This window comes from Gossypium raimondii, chromosome 11 (assembly GCF_025698545.1).
Source record: "Gossypium raimondii isolate GPD5lz chromosome 11, ASM2569854v1, whole genome shotgun sequence".
NCBI lineage: Eukaryota > Viridiplantae > Streptophyta > Magnoliopsida > Malvales > Malvaceae > Gossypium > Gossypium raimondii.
Window position 1 is genome coordinate 17,965,422 of NC_068575.1, and position 17,339 is coordinate 17,982,760.

General features: G+C 31.8%; 1 pseudogene; it reads right to left on the minus strand.

Moving 5' to 3' along the window:
- Positions 1-7,691: 7,691 nt before the first annotated feature.
- On the minus strand, positions 7,692-16,483 carry LOC105804395 (cation/calcium exchanger 2-like; annotated as a pseudogene).
- Positions 16,484-17,339: the final 856 nt, after the last annotated feature.

Genomic DNA, 17,339 nt, shown 5'->3' on the forward strand with positions numbered 1-17,339 from the left:
AAATTTGCTCTCAACCATGCTAATGTCAAGTAGGTAAAGTTTTGTTCACCGTCACCAGGGGACCATCCAAACAATTTGTGGCATACTACTGAAGGTTCCAACACTTTGCTTCAGCTCGTGACCACTTCACCGTCAACTTGTAACCCAAGTTGCATAGCGACGTCCTCTAATGTGATCTTGCACTTCCCGCACGACATAATGAAGGTGTGGGTCTCCAGTCACCACCACTCAACCAAGGCGAATATTAGGTTCGCCCTTGAACCTCCAGATCAATATGACGTCCCGAAATCTCGCCAACTGTAAGTATGTCATGATATACTCGTTCGAATCGTACTTGGGAAAATAAACCATGACCTCAAAACCCGATACCGATCTTGTATGGTAAAATTTTTATAAAAAATATGATAAATCAAGTATCTATATAATTTAAAAATAAAATTGTCAATGTTTTCAATTAATTCTCAAATCTATTTACTTCTCCGTAACTACTATATACTATATATATATATTTTGTTTAATTCATTAAAGAAATTGAATTTTGCTAATAAAAAATAATTCAAATAAGATTCAGAAAACAAAATTTTAATTTAACCTTTTTAGCTCCTTCCTTAAATGAAGTAAAAAAATTGAGCCCTTCTAAAATTAGTAATTCAATACAAAATTTGTAGCTTTGACATCTTGATATTTTTCAAAAAAATGATCTTACCCCACTATCAAAAAATTTATATTTGTAGCACCAATTTTAAATTTGATCCCTCAATAACTCATACTTACAAATATATATAGATTCCATGCACCTTATTTAATAATGCCACAGTTAGAACTTATATTAAATTTAAATAAAATAAAATAGAGTAGAAATGAATAATTCCAAAATTAAACAGATAAGTGCAAGACTTTCCAAACCTGATTTTGAGAGGGCACCTTAATCTAAATTTGATTTCATTATTTACTTTTAACTTACCATGAATTGCGTATAATAAAGTAGTTTTATTTATTTTATTTAACTTTAACATAAATTTTTCAATTGCATGATAATATATATGCGTATAATTAAATAAATTACATATTTGCGTATAATAACTATTTAACAAAAATATAATAACTATTTTAACATAAAATTTTAATGTCTTAATACTTGCAAAAAAAAAGAGTTAAAAATAATCGAATAGAGATCAAATTCATATAACCAAAACACGTAGGGTAAAATAACGCTAAGCAAGAAAAATCGAGAAACCAAAACGAAATCTTTTTATTTAATTTATAATTAATTTTACTATTTTGTTTATCCTCGATGAAGTGTGATCCGTGTTTACTCAAGAAGACATTATGATATCTACATAATTTTTAAAAGAATACATAAATTAAATATAATTAATTATTACATTACAGTAACTACTTCTAATATAATACATGCACATCAAAATAGTTATACATACCTTAACTGTATTTATCTTGTATTTATTAACTTCAAAATAAATACAACTCTTCTTCTTCTTTTTCTCTTCTCTTCTTCCTCTTCTTCTACTTCAAAATTTTAAGGGGGACTAAAGCCCCACCTTTCCTTTTAAATGGCCGCTGGTCATCTCATCTCTCATTTCCCCTTCTAATTTTTATTTTTGAGAACCCCCAACAATTAATTATTAAGTTGACTAAACCAATCACATCGTTGACGTAGTTGACGCGACTGATGCAATGTGATCGGTCATAATATTTATTTTTTAACCCTTCCATTTTTTTCTTTTAAAAATGTCTTAGTTTATTTTTTTTACAAATAAACCCTTTTACCAATTTTTTCTTGCCAATTCAATTTCCCACTTTCCTTTTTTTTCATTTTTTCTAAACTTTCTTTATTTTTGGCCCTTTATTTCTTGATTTCTATTAAAATGTCCCTTATCAATCTTTCTTTAAAACGTCCTTTGATTTTCTTGATTTCACATTACATAAATGATTTAATGAAAATTTTATTTTACAAAATAAATGTACATAATTCAAAATTATATTTTACAAAATATAATTTTACATTTCAAACATTCTAAAATAGTTTCCCTTGAGTTACAATATATAGTTTTACAATATGAGCAACTTTCTCAATACTATAAAAAAACTTAAGCGATTTTGTTCAAGACCGACAACATTGTGTCTTACAAACAAAACATAATTAAACGATTTTGTTCAAGACCGACATCATTGTGTCTTACAAATTGAAAAATAAATTATTTAACCACGCGGTTAATATTAATGATCTCACTCGTGCGGTTCAATTTGGGATTCCTTGAAACCTTCAAACATCTCATTGACCCAGGGAATCCCGAATAATCTACTCATTGATTGCATAACCAATTTGAACCCGTTATTGTCCTACCACAACCAACGAAAAGACTTACATAATCAATTTGAACTCGTTACGAATAAATTACCGTATTGGAAATCATCCATATTTATAGAAAGTCAAAGATATGGGTATCAGAAAGATATAGGTATCAGAAAGATATGGGTATCAAAATCTGAGATTTAAAGCACCAAAAGTGGGATTGAGATTTGACATAAGATAATTACAATTTTGATCCCTGAACCTCAACTATAAATAGGCCTAACCATTTCTCTTCTTCATCATCCCAAATTTGTCATTCTCTACTTAAGGCGTTGTCTTCTCTCTCCCTCTTTGTAAATTCTCACTTGTATTTTGGAGTGAAATATATTTGGTAGTGCCCGAGGACGTAGGCAAAATTTGCTGAACCTCGTTAAATTCTTGTGTTCTTTATTGTATTATTCTGCATGAATTGTGAGTGTGATTGTAGTGATTTATTGTGCTATCAAATTACGATTGAGGGATATTCTGGCTAGGAAAGACCTAGTACTTAAGCGATCCTTGTGATCCACCTCTCTTTTCTGGGAATTGAACTTAGTGTGATTTTTTAGTACAATAATTTTTCTCTTTTACACGCTTCCGCACAACAATCGACAACCAAAAATAACCATTAAATTTACCGGTGTCGGGGCTCCATCGGATTATCGTTAAACAAAACTACCTTCAAATTAAAAAAAATTTACTAAATAAACAAGAGCACAAATACATAAAAAAAAAACACTCATCATCTCTCTCCCTTTCCATCCTCTAACAAAATATAAGCAAAAAAAAAAAAAAATTCCTTCAGCTTAGATTGATTTACCATTGGGGGTTATATATACCAATTTGGTCACGCCAATGAGAATGACTCCACCAAATAAAATATTAATTTTAAAAATTTTAAATTAAAATAACCACAATTAAAAAAATTAGGTAATAAAGTGCTGGCCCCATTTAAAATGGCTCCACCAATAAGAAAATTTTTATCTACAGTTTTAAAAATTAAAAAAAAAGGATACTGGCACGCATTGGAAACTGGTGGCATCAAATTATTTGGCTTCACCAAAAAAAAGTATTTTTTAAAGCCCCCTATTTTTTTAGAAATAACAGTATTTTCTTAATATTTATACAGGTAGTGCCATTCTACATGACTCCACCAAATTTTTTTCTCCATTTGCTGACGTGGCATGTTGGTGGAGCCAAACACTTTGGCTTTACCAAATTTTGCTGTAGCTTTTAGATCATTTTTGTGTTTAATCAAAAAAAAGTGACTCATTTTCATAATTAATCAAATTTTTAGTATAATTTTATAAAAAATGCTACAAATCATCGAACATTGAGCTTCCAACCTATGTAAAAAATGCCACACATCATCAAACATTGAGCTTGCAACCTATGTACCAATCCATTCCGACCACCATTCCAGTTGATTGGTTGAAACACTGTAGTCCGCTTTGTTGACTTATTTTCTTTATATAATATTGAGCTCTGATGGAGTAATTCGGTTTAAATTTATATTAAACGGATGCCAGATAAAAAATTTAATTACTACTTATCAAAATAATGTTTACTTTTTTGTTTTATTAATTTTTAAAAACTTTTAAAATTTAACTAACTTTATGGAGGAAACATCCCACATCAAAATTCTAGGTATTTATACCAATTGATGAAATGTAGAATATTGGAGCTTTGGAAATCTAGCTTTACACTATATTAAAATTGGTACATATATGAATTCGAGCAGAAGACCTATTGGGTAGAGTGAGTTCAGCTAAGGTTGAGTTTAAATTTGATTCATAAATTCACCTGTGTCTTATGTAGTGTTTGTGCTCATGTGTGTGTTTGAATTTATATTTTAGTAAAAAAAAAAATTGGTATCTATAAGGGGTTCAATTCCGTCATACCTATCATATTCAAATATAAAAAAATTAAAAATCTAATTTAGAAAATTAAATATGGATCAAACATTACTTTTAATTTAGGGCATGTCACTCTAAAATATGATTTGTCTTACATTGGTCACTCTATCTTTTTCTTAATTTAGTCACTCTTGTTAAAATAATTGTTCAAATTAATTACTCCTTGAAATAGTCCGTTTTCAACTAATAGATTGCTGACATGTCAAGTTAGTCCATTAAATGACAACATGTAACACTTTTTTTATTGACTTTTGACTAAAGCTTAGAGACCTCTTTATAATTAATTCAAAATACTTAATTTTTTTTCTTTTGTACTACAACACCCTCATTTCTCTCTCTATCGATGAGAGTTGCATTGTCTAATGGGTCATCTCTGTCAATTTCATGCACAAGATTAATATGACCATCATCGTGCTACCACCATGTACCACCCCAACATCCAAAGACAATGATGATACTTGCAAATCACCCTCTAGATCCATTATTAGTATTATAATCAATTTTGACAACCTGACCAACAATGTTGCCTATAGCCTTGAAGATGTCACTCTTGTATAACCATTAGAAAGACTAAAAAGTTTGGTCAATACTATCACTTGATGAAGGTATTCTTGAAATGTAGAAAAATCTAGATACCATGGTTGTACAATCAGATACTGACAAAACACCCATGGTCCTTTTATTAAAGCTTACATAAAATCATTAAAGTCTTTTTAAGTTCATAAATTGATAAAATAATTTGGGTTTCCACAAATGATTAAGTGTAGAAACCAATCTCCCTTCTTAAGAGCTTAAGAATCACCATTTCTCCATACTTTTTAGGTTAACTTGTGAACACGATTAAAAAAATTTATTGAAGGTATGCCATCAACAACACTCATTTGAGCATCACCATCAAGTAATTTAAAATTCTCGTCTCCTTGCATCTTGCCACAATTTTGCTGCAATTATCTACCCATTCCAAGAAGCATATCCTTGAAAGATCTCGTTGGCTCAATCCCCCGTTCCATGGGATCAGTATTACCATTAGGGGGATCCTACTCCATATCCTTGAAAGATCTTGGTTGTTCAATCTCCCAATCCAATGGGATCAATATTACCATCAGGGGGGTCCTCCTCCTTTCGATGAATTTTTTCAATCGTCCATCCAACGTACTAGAATTAAACATTATCGACTATAACTGCTTGCTAATTCTCTCTATCAAAAAAAAATTTAATGAATGTTAAAGTTATGACAAGATTCAAAGGAGGAAAGGAAACATTTTTCTAAGATTTTTAAAATGTTGCAATCAACATATTCCTTGATTGTTTTTTAATCCCAAATAGTAGAATTTGAAAGTAGATCCAATAATTTTGAATAAAAAAATGATACAAACACAGTACACATTTAATAGATAAGAAAATATTAATAATATAAACATGACGAGAAATAATTAAATACAAATAAAAGCAATTAACACAATATTCTTAATAATATAAGTAATACAATTTAAAGTTACTTGAGATTAAACTCAAATTTTCTTACCTCACAACATAACATTTTTCTTTCTAAATTAAAAGTTTATTGGCAATATAAATAAACATCTGTATTTGAAAATTTGACATATTTAATATTTTATAATATAATCATATAATATAATTATATTTATACAAAGATTGATTTATGAATATATGTGGTTGTATTAATATTATAATTTTTGGTCGTTTTTTTATATTTATGATAATAGATCGTTTTTGGAGAAAGAAATTAAAAACGCGTTCTGCAAGACACGTTTTCACTGAAAATTTACAATTCAGCTCCTTTGGTTAGATGGTTCGATTTTAGTACTTTTGTCCTTGAGTCTCAAGTTTGATTCCTCTCCTACCCACATTTATATTTTTTATTCCATGTTATTTCAAGGCTTTTTTTATTATTTTTAACATATTAACTCTTTTTGTTAGATAGTTAGATAATTGTGATTTTATCATTGAGTCTTAAGTTCAATACTTTTTATAAGCATTTTAATATGTATTTTTCATTTCATGTTGTTTCAAGCTTTTTATTATTGTTAATTTTATAATTAATAAATATATTATTTTCAAGTTTTTAATTAATCTTTTTAATTAATAACTCTTTTATTTATAAAATCAAATAATTATTGTAAATATCATTATTTTTAGTAAATATAATTTTTATATGTGTAATATTTATTTTATATGAGTATAATAAATTTTAGTATTATATATTTTGTGTATTTGAAACAATTATTTGAAATATTTCACATATAAACATAATGATATTTAAATAACTAATTGAAATATTCACATATAAAATATTTGAAATATCATACCCACAATGTAGATGAAAATAATGATATTTGAAATAATAATTTGATTTTATAATATTAGAAATCATCATACCCACAATATAGGTGGATAAAATAAATATTTGACATATAAATATTATATTTAAAATATATATATCAAAAGAATTAGTTGATGTTTTTAAAAATAATTATATAATTATTATTTGATTTTATAAATAAAAGAGTTATTAATTAAAAAATTTTAAACAAGATGAAATATATATATATTAAAATGCTTATAAGAGGAATTGAACTTGAGACTCAATACTAAAATCACAATTATCTAGTCATTAAACCAAAAGAGTTGATGTGTAAAAATATCAATTAAAAATATAACAAGCTTGAATTAACATAAAATAAAAAATATAGATGTGAGTAGGAGATGAATCAAACCTAGGACAAAAACACTAATATTTAATCATCTAACCGAAAACTAAATTGTCAATTTTAATGAAAATGATCCCTACAGGACGCGCTTTTCATTTCTTTTATTAAAAACAATCTATTTTCATAAATAAAAAAATCAAACTAAAATCATAAATATTTAAAAGAAAGGCATATATTCATAAATCAGTCGTTATACAGATGACAATATATATGCAATTGCGATTTTGAATTTAGAATCAGTAAATGGAACTAGTTTCTTTCATAAATTTTAAGTTTGAGATTTTCATTTTAATTCATTTTGTAAAAGATGTACAATTATTGGTTTTGTTTCCTCCCACAAAATAATTGAAAAATGTTTGTACAATATAAATTTTATTTGGGTTATAAATTTTGATATTTGTTATAAAATATTTATGAGTATTTTGGATATAATCTAGTTTAAATCTTATTATATGTGGAAGTTGCCTAAATTTATTCAAATTTAATGTTAAATATATTTCAATTATCAATATGAGTTTCGTCATAATTAATTTTAATTTAATTTGAATTGTGATTGTATTAATAACTTTAAAAAATTATTCCATTAAATTTAATTAGCATATTCAAATATATGAAAAAATAAAAATCTTTGTGAGAACCATATTCAACACTCCTGAATCTAGATAATATAATTGGTTAGTATACAGGAAATTATATGAAGAAATTGATTCCTATCATTATAAACATCTAATAGTTACACAATAGTTTACAAATTATGCAAAAGTACTAAGTAAAGGTATGAAGTTGGAGGGGTTCAACAACTTGAACCAGTCTTAAAGACATGGAAATGAAGTAAATCAGAAAAAGTCCTCCACCCAGAACCCCATCAAGCCTCATGTCTTTCATTGGTAGAACCAAAAGTGTCCATATCAAGGTAGCAATGAGGAAGCCCAGTGGTTCCAGGAGGTAAGGGTCTTTTGGGATCTTAACAGGTGAAGGGTATCTGCACCAAGTTGAGCTAAAAAGAGACAGACCTAAACCAAAGAGTGTGTTGAAGATGGGACCAGCATAGCAGCCTGATAGAGCCACTTGTGCTCCTTGTGGACCACCATTCAATGCCATTGTCAAGTTGGTTATTAGGTCTCCAAGTGAGTTGCCCCAAGCAAGGGCTGTGAGACCTAGGATTGTGTGACTGATTCCAAGTATGTAGCCAAGTGAAATTAATAATCCAACCAATTCTTGAGCTGTGATGTAACTCCAAATCACACTCATTATGAACCCTTCTGCTAGACATGAGAACAAGCATTTGTCTGCAGGGCTAGATTTTTCAGTTTTCAAGTATGCAAGAACCCAAAAAGTGAGCCCAAACAGGCACCCAATCCCATAGATCATCAGACCTGTGCTGTCATCTTGAAAGTCCCAAAGTACAGATATGAGAATTGGTGCTAGTGTTACTGAAACAACCGCCACTGGCTTAGACCATCTATCTTTACAAGCTCTTGGAATTGTAAATCTCCTAGGTAAATTAAGAGGCGTCTGTAGGATCCAAAATAACATACTTGAACAACACCAACATTTCTTGATTTCTACTGATCCATTTCCATCTTCCACATCCCTTCATCTAAACATTCAATCTCTTCTTTCTCAATTCCAGTCAGAATCGATTTGTAAGAACCCGAACAAATTTCGTCCATGGCACCAGAATTCCAAATAGTATATATGATGTAAACTAAGATAACATAAACAATATACATTGAAGAAAAAGCCAGTGATCCCCAATGATTGATTCTCCCATAAATCAATATCAAGGTCAAGGATGAAAGAACCAAGAGGAGGAAGCAAACATATCTAACAAAGGCTGGTTTGTTAATCTGTATTCGCTTTCGGTGCACCAAAGTACATATGGTTCTGACCACAACACAAGTCATAAACAAAGGCCCCACCCAGAACTGTATTTAGGGCAATGTCTTGTGTCCCACTATCCATGAAGGAGACTGCGCTGGAAAACACATCAGGGGCACCATTGCTAAGTGACAGAAGTGTAACACCAACAAGTGTAGGGGACAATTTTAACAAGCTTGACAAGCTTTCAATAGAATAACAAAAGTATTCAGAGGTTGTATTTCCCAAAAGATAAAACAACATAAGGAGCCAAAGAATTAGAAGGGAATGGCCATAGAAGTGTAACTTCCCAAAATTGCAATAAAAAAGGTGAAGATAATCAACATAACCTTGAGAAACACATGGGTTATTGGACTTAAGTAAAGAGCATTTGGCTTTGTAATCATCTAAGTCTACCAGGCCCTTGCAGATTTGCTAACTACTCCTAGAATTGGAATTATAGGTGCTTAAAACAAGGGATCTTGAAGACCTAAAACACATCATCAAAAAAATAGATGCAACCAAGAGAAATGAAATGTTGATGAAAATGATGGTTCTTTAGAGATAGAAACTGAAGTATCCATAACAGAAATAGTATAAAAGATTATACTAAATCATGGTTAAGGAACTGAAATGGACTATACAGGTCAAGCAATGTAAGATTGAGTTGGGATCAGCTGTGCTAAACTTGGAAGAGAATTAAATACAAGCAGTTTTCTGAGGTACATTCCACTTGGTGCAGGACTTACACTAGTTTGTGAGTTCTGCGAGAGTATTTATTTTAAAAGGATTTGGAAGGTGAGGGGGTTAAGGAAAAAGGAAAGGTTAAATTTTGCTATTAGTGCCTGTACTTTGGAAAATTTATAGATTTAGTCCATATACTTTTATTTGATCATTTTAGTCCTTGTACTTTTTGAATTGTTCAATTTTAGTCCCTATACTTTTGAAAATTTGAAAATTTAGACCTGATCAAAATAGAAATAGTTAAATCAGTTTGTTTAAATTCAATTACTAGTTTTGTACTATGCGTACAATTATGAATTTAGTCTATATTCGCTAATTTAATCATTCTAAGCCCTATATTTTTCAAAATTTGAAATTTCAATCTAGAGGAAAATGAAAGTTGCTAATCCATTAACTAATTTTTAGTGAGTAACATGTGGAAATAACAAACTCACATAGTATTGCACATATGATGATATGTTTGTCACATCAAATTTTAGAAATAACAGAACTTAACAAAATGAATTTAACAATTATTGTTTGGTGATGATTAAAATTTCAAATTTTAAAAGATATAGGAGCTAAGAATGATTAAATTAAAGTATAAGGACTAAATCTATAACTTTTACAAAGTACAGGGATTAATAGAAAATTTTAATAAAAAAGAAATGGATAAAAAATGGGTCCGAAAATTGGATTGGTGTAACTTTTGGGATCATTTAGGTGGATGAATTAAATTATTATGGTTCTCGAGAATTTATCGTATCAAACGTGTCATCGATTCTGAATACAATTAATAGACAAAAAGGTACATGTGAATTTAAAACCTAGGCCCAAGGTGCATGAACAATCATTTTTGCACGATTTGATATTAATTATAGACAAACATCTATTTTTAAATTTTAATAAATGAAACTCGTATATAAATAATTAACTTTTGAATATTATAAATTATTTTTATAAAAGTATATCTTTAAATTATGTGATATGATTACGAAATAAAAACTTCAATTTACGAAATGAATATAATAATAACAATAATAATAATAGACCAACGTGTTAAGATTTATGTAATGTGGATTCCTACATGTGTTGTGGTCGCTCATGTGAGTTTGATGCAAAATATGGTTTGGTTGCATCAACCTCCAAATTGTATTACAAATGTGTCTGTATCAATATTCTTTTGATGAATAACTGATAGCATGGTGCATTCTTTCTTTCTTTTCTTTTTTTTCACTTTTTTCTTTGGGGTAGTATTTTTTTTTAATGAATAACCATTATTTTGAAAAAATTTATATAAATATATTACTAATAGAGTGTTTAATAACTCCATGTTTTCTGCTGTAAAAATATTTTATTTGTCGCTTTGGCACGTATTTTTATGCTTTTTAGCACAGTCTCTGCTTTTTTGCACGTCTTTGTGATTTTGATTTCTTTGGGTTCTCTATTTTTGGGTAAAGTGTGTGTACTTTGAATGGAGAAAGCGACAGTGGATCTGTCGTTAGAAGATGAGGAAGAGGATACACTCCAACTAAGAGTGGATTCAGTGGAGAAAGATCTTACATATGAAAATTGTTTTGTGGGAATTTTCTTGACTTCTAGCGTTGAAAACTTCTAAGCAATTCGGATGACTCTTGCAAATGTTTGGCATTCAATTGGAGGGTTTTCCATTTTAGATCTAGAAGAGGGTAACTAGTTATTTCGTTTCTACCTCGAAGCAAATGTGGATAGAATTGAGAAGGATAGACCTTGGAGTTTTAACCCCTATCTGCTAATTCTTCACTGTCTGGTGAAGGGAAAGAACCCCTTGGGTGTTGAGTTAAATTGGGTTAATTTTTGGGTTTTGGCTCATGATATGTCACATAGTTTTATGTCAAAAATTGTTGCAAAACATTTAGGAAAGTTTATTGGGATGTTTCTTAAGTATGATGTTATAACGCCTCAAGTAGGGAATAAGAAAGCCATGCGTATTAGGGTGAGATTGGATGTGCGTAAGCTACTATGCAGAAAGAGGATATTCATGCTTCCAAATTGTACATGTGCATAAGCTCGTTTGACTTATGAGAAACTATCTTTATTTTGTTTTTTGTGTGGGAAGTTGGGCCATGGGAAAAGTTTCTGTCCATTGCAGGCTACAACACCGAAGCATGAGATTGTTTTTCTGTGGGATATTTCTTTACACGCTCTGTCATAGAGGGCTTCCATGTGGAAGAGAAAATGGTTGATTGAGGATAGGGAGGGAAGAGGGATTAATTTTAGAAACTCCACAATCAATGCGGATGGGATTAAGGGTGATTCTTTCAAATCTTATCCCTTAAACCAAGGAGTTTTGGGTGCCTTGAATTCTAATGTATCCCAAATTCAACTGAATAAGGAGATGGTATTAAGGCTTGTAGGCCCAAAGGGAGACACGGGCTAGAACTTAATGGTCATTACAGTAATGTTAACTATGACAAAGAAATGTCGCTTGTAAAGGGGGAGGATACATCGATTCATCACTCGGAAGGTTCTAAAAGGCCACATACGAAACTGAATGAGGTAGAGGATGGGGATTCAAATGTTTCAAAGGAAATTATGGGTATTTTGGCACAAAACTCAGAAACTATGATATCGGCAAGCTTTGATAAGTAGGCCAGCTAACATAATGAAACTCATAAGTTGGAATATCCAAGGTTTTAGGAGACCTCGGATGATTCAACGTCTCCGACATATGTTGCAAGGCTTAAATCCATCTGTGGTCTTTTTGATTGAGACGAAGCTGTGTGCATCTTGAATGGTTGTAGTTAGAAAGAAATGTGGATTTGAATGGACGAAGTGGTGGTCTAGCGTTGGGTTGGAAGGAAACTTGTAGGGTAGTTTTGTGATCATTTTCGGGAAGACACATTGACGTGATGATAGAAGATGATGGGGAAGAAAATACTTGGCGTTGTACGGGTTTCTATGGAGTGCCTGAGGAGAGATTTTGAGAGAAATCATGGAATTTACTAAGACAGTTGATGATTTACCGAATGTTTCTTTGATGATAATAGGAGATTTTAATGAGATTGCATACTCGACTGAAAAAAGGTCGCTTGCCACTTCTAGAAAGGCAAATGAGAAACTTTAGGGCGGTTTTGAAGGAATGCTCTATGACGAACTTGGGTTATTGGGGTTAGTGGTATACTTGAGAGAGGGGACATTTTAAAGACAATAAAATTCGGGAGCGGATTTATAGAGGTGTAGCAAATGATGAATAGAAAGTAAGATTCCCGAATTATAGTTTGGAACATTTGGTCCACTCTTTTCTAATCACTGTCCTTTATTGTTAAACATGAGTCCAAGATGGAGTAATAATTGGGTAACACATTTGAAGTTTGAGGTTGTATGGATCATGAAGGAGTCCTTTGAGATTGAGGAACGATGGCTTTGGGAGTCCACTACTGGTGAGGTACCACAACGATTAGGAGAGGTAGGAGTTGGACTTGATAAATGGTTCAATACATTATGGAAAAATTGTTCAATAACAAGATATGATTTACAGAAAAGACTCCAGTAGTTAAATGAGACCTACCTTATAGATGAAATTTTAAGAAAGACAGTAGACATGAAATTAGCTCTAAATTTGGAGGCTAATAAGGAGAAGGCTTATTAGGAACAACGGGCAAGGGACAACTGGCTGAAAAACTATGACAGAAATACTACATATTTTCATAATTTTGTTTCACGCAGAAGGAAGAGAAATCATGCGCCAAATAAGAGAGATGAGAGTGGCACTTTGTATAAGAGCGATTTGGATCTATTAAAGATTACCAAAAATTATTTTCTTTCTCTCTTTTCTTCGAAGGGCTCGATGGGTTTTGATGAAGTTTTGCAAGGGATTGAGACTTGTATTTTGACAGATATGAATGAAAATTTGTTACGAGATTTCTCAGTTATAGAGGTATGCGATGCGGTTAAGTCCATAAGTTCGTTAAAGATGTCAGGGGAGGATAGACTCGGTGCAGTGTTTTATTAGAGATTTTAGCACATTGTGGCGGTGGAGGTGGCTATATATTGTATAGAAGTTTTGGCCAATGAGCAGGACATTGCAGAGATAAATGGAACCCGAGTGGTTTTGATCCAAAAGGTTAGTAACCCATAAAACATGACTCAATTTAGACTGATAAGTTTGTGTAATATTCTCTACAAAATTATCTCAAAAATTTTTGTGAATAGATTACAGTCGATGATTCACTTATGTGTTGATGATGCTCAAAACACATTTGTACTTGGAAGGCTTATATTAGATAATATTCTAGCGGCTTACGAGATATTACACTACTTAAAGAATAAGAGGAATGGAAGATAGGGGTCTATTGCTCTAAAATTAGATATGAGCAAAGCCTACGATAAAGTTGAGTGGGTTTTCTTAAGGTAGATGCTTAGGAAGATGGGTTTTTCAGATGGGTGGATCGAAAAGGTGATGAAATTTGTGGAGTTAGTCTCGTACTCGGTTATGCTTAATGGAAAAGTACGGGAGTCTTTCTGACCGGGTCGTGGGCTGTGTCAAGGGGACCCATTTAGCCCATATTTGTTTCTAATTTGTAGCAAAGGCTTATCTACATTATTGCACACAACATCCATACAAGGCGGACTAAATGGAATTCGTATTAACCGATATACGCCTACTGTTACTCATTTATTTTTTACTGATGATATTATGATTTTTAGGGAGTCGTCGTTAGAAGGGGCAATTGCTTTAAAAAGGGTTTTGGAGAAATATGTTGATAGTTCGGGCCAGTTGGTAAATTTTGATAAATCAAGAGCTTTCTTTAGCTCAAATGTGTCCCACTCTCAAGGAATAGAGGTGTGTCACACTTTATGGGTGCACTCTATTCAAAATCCTGAGAAGTATCTGAGGTTCCCGTTGGTCATGGGAAGGAACAAAATGGAGGCTTTTAGGGGATTAAAGGAGAGATGTATAAGTAGATTAAATAGCTGGGGCTCAAAAACTTTATCTATTGGAGGACGAGAGGTCTTTATAAATTCAGTATTACAAGCCATCCCAATGTTTGCTATGTCATGTTTTTATTTTTTTTGCAGAGAGCTAGAAGCTATGATGGCCCATTTTTTGTGGCAAAAATCGGGAGGAAGGAAAAGGTTGCATTGGTGTTCCTGGGAGACATTATGTTATTTTAAAGAGGATGGGGAGGATGAGTTTTTAGGATTTGGCAAAGTTCAACATTGTTCTTTTAGTGAAACAGGGATGGAGGCTGCTTGAAAACTATGGATCACTCTCGACAAGATTGATTTGTGGGAAGTATTACCCAAACACAAGTTTTCCTGAGTCGAATTTAGGCTTAAATCCATCTATGACATAGAGGAGTATTTAGAGTACAAAAGGTTTGTTTAATTCGGGGATAAAATGGAGGATTGGTTCTGGTCACTTAGTGTCAATATGGGAAGATTATTGGTTGTCAGGTAAGGATATGGGGAAAATCACCACAGGATATCGAGTCAGTGATTTAATTCTACAAGAGTCGAAAAGCTAGGATACTAGACTCATTAGATCTCTATTCATAAAAGAAGAGGCAGACACCATTATGAGCATCTCATTATCAATGAACAGCCAGAATGATAAACATTTTTGGTTTGGTAAGCATACATGCTAATATTCAATACGTAGTGGTTATAAAACTTTATTAAATTCGTGTGCTATAAGTATTACTGAGCGTTTTATCTTTAAGCAATTATGGCTCCTAAACTGTGCGTTAAAGATTAAAATTCTTCTTTGGCAATTTGTTAAAAATTATGTTCCAACCATGCAAATTGTATACTATAAAAGAATTGCAGTAGGACAGTTATGTCCACGATGTCAGCTGGAAGCTGAATCAACCACTCATGCTAGTCGTGATCGCTATTTTGCAAAGTAGGTTTAGGGAAAGTTAGGTTTCCAGTGGCCTAAAGTGGTGGTCGAGGCAAGTTTGAACATTCAACCACATATAATAAAGAAATTGCTGCTATTATAGTTTGGGTGTTATGTTATGCACGAAAAAAATATTTCCATGAGGGAATTTTGCAGAGCATAAACGAATTTGTTACCTTTATTCACAGCTATGGAAGTAAATATCGGGGACTGAGCTCTGTGTTGAGACACCCTTCTCCTCTTGCGATAGTCCATTGGTCCCCCCACCGCCATTGTGGGTCAAGATTAATGTTGATACAGGTTACTCCAGACCAAGAAATAAAGCGAGTTCAGGGTTTATTGTACGAGATGATATGGGGAAAATTTTAGGATTAAGGTATCATATCCATACTTGGGCTTCTATAATTTGTATAGCGAAGGCAATGGCAGTCCTACATGGTTTATAGTCTGTCCAAGAAATGGGATTCCAGTGAGTCATCCTAGAGAGTGATTTAAAAATTGTAATACTGAAATTGCAAAAAATATGATGAAGATTACTTAACTCTTCGGCCGATTACCTAGGATGTGAAAGCTCTTTTGAGAAATTTTGAGTTTTTTCATTTCAAATCCGTGCCCCGGGAATGTAATTCTGTCACGCATACAATGGCGATGCTGGGTCAGAGAGATTCAACTGATCGGTTCTGAGTGGAAGATGCCCTTTTAGAGGTTGGGGAAGTTACAGTGGAGGATCGACGTTGGCTTTATCCACTGTCAGTTAGTTTTCTCTGTTGGGTTTTGGGATTGGGGTTTCATGATTTAGGAAAAGGATTCCCTCAATCTCCCTCCCTATCTTAACCCCTTTGGTGTGTTTTGTGGGGTGATTCATCATTTTGGTCTGTTTGCAAGGATATGGCTATTTGTTTCTGCTAATTTTAGGGTTTCAAGCTATGTTGATTTTGGAATTTGAGATTTTTGAAGTTGTTTCTGTTGGCTTTTCAATTTTACTTTACTTTTTAGGCTTAGAGTTTGTCGTGTGTCTTTCCTTTGTTTCACTTTGTATATTATTTTGTTGCTTGGTCTTTATCCCATTAATAAAACCAAAACAATTATTTTAAAAAAAACTCCATGTTAAAATTTTGATTTAATTGATAAATTTGTTTGTTAGTTAATTTTTAATTTCAAAAATTTAAATGTGTTTTTATTATAACTTAACCATTTTGCATCTTATTCTAGCAATAAATAATAAATATTGGTGATGGTTGTAATTGCAAGATGCAACTCGAATTGCAACCTAATGAATATATTGTAAAGAATTATAGCATGTTTTATTTGATTGACATGTTTTGAACAAATCTATTTGGACTTTTAAGAGATGATCTTTAAAGATTTCTAGCAGCTCATCAATGAAGATTTTTCGAGCAAGAAATAAAGCCAAGCTAAGATTAGATTCAATCTTTCAAATACAATTAAAGTTCACATAAGTAAGAGATTGAATCTTCAAAAAAATTTGATGATAACAATATCTTTGCCGAATGTACACTTTATTGAAGATTTTTTGTGACTATTTTAGTGGAATTAGAGATTGATATTAATTGTTATTAAACAAGCATTTTATGCTTATATATTGATGGCTTGTTTAGGTTAGTAAGTATGAAAAGGTGAAAGCACTTTATTTGTTCAATTAGAGACGAGTTTTTAGTGTGAAAATTGTAAGTAAATCAAATTTTGTTCTTCATTTTACATCTAAGCTTTCAAGGGTAAAGTTTTAAAGGGAGAGGTATCTAGCTCAAAGTATAAGAGTTAGGTTGCAACTTGGTGAGTGAGTTGAAGTTAAATCACAACTTGTACTTGTTGTTTATAGTAGATTTCCCTTTGGACAGGGCCCTACAAAT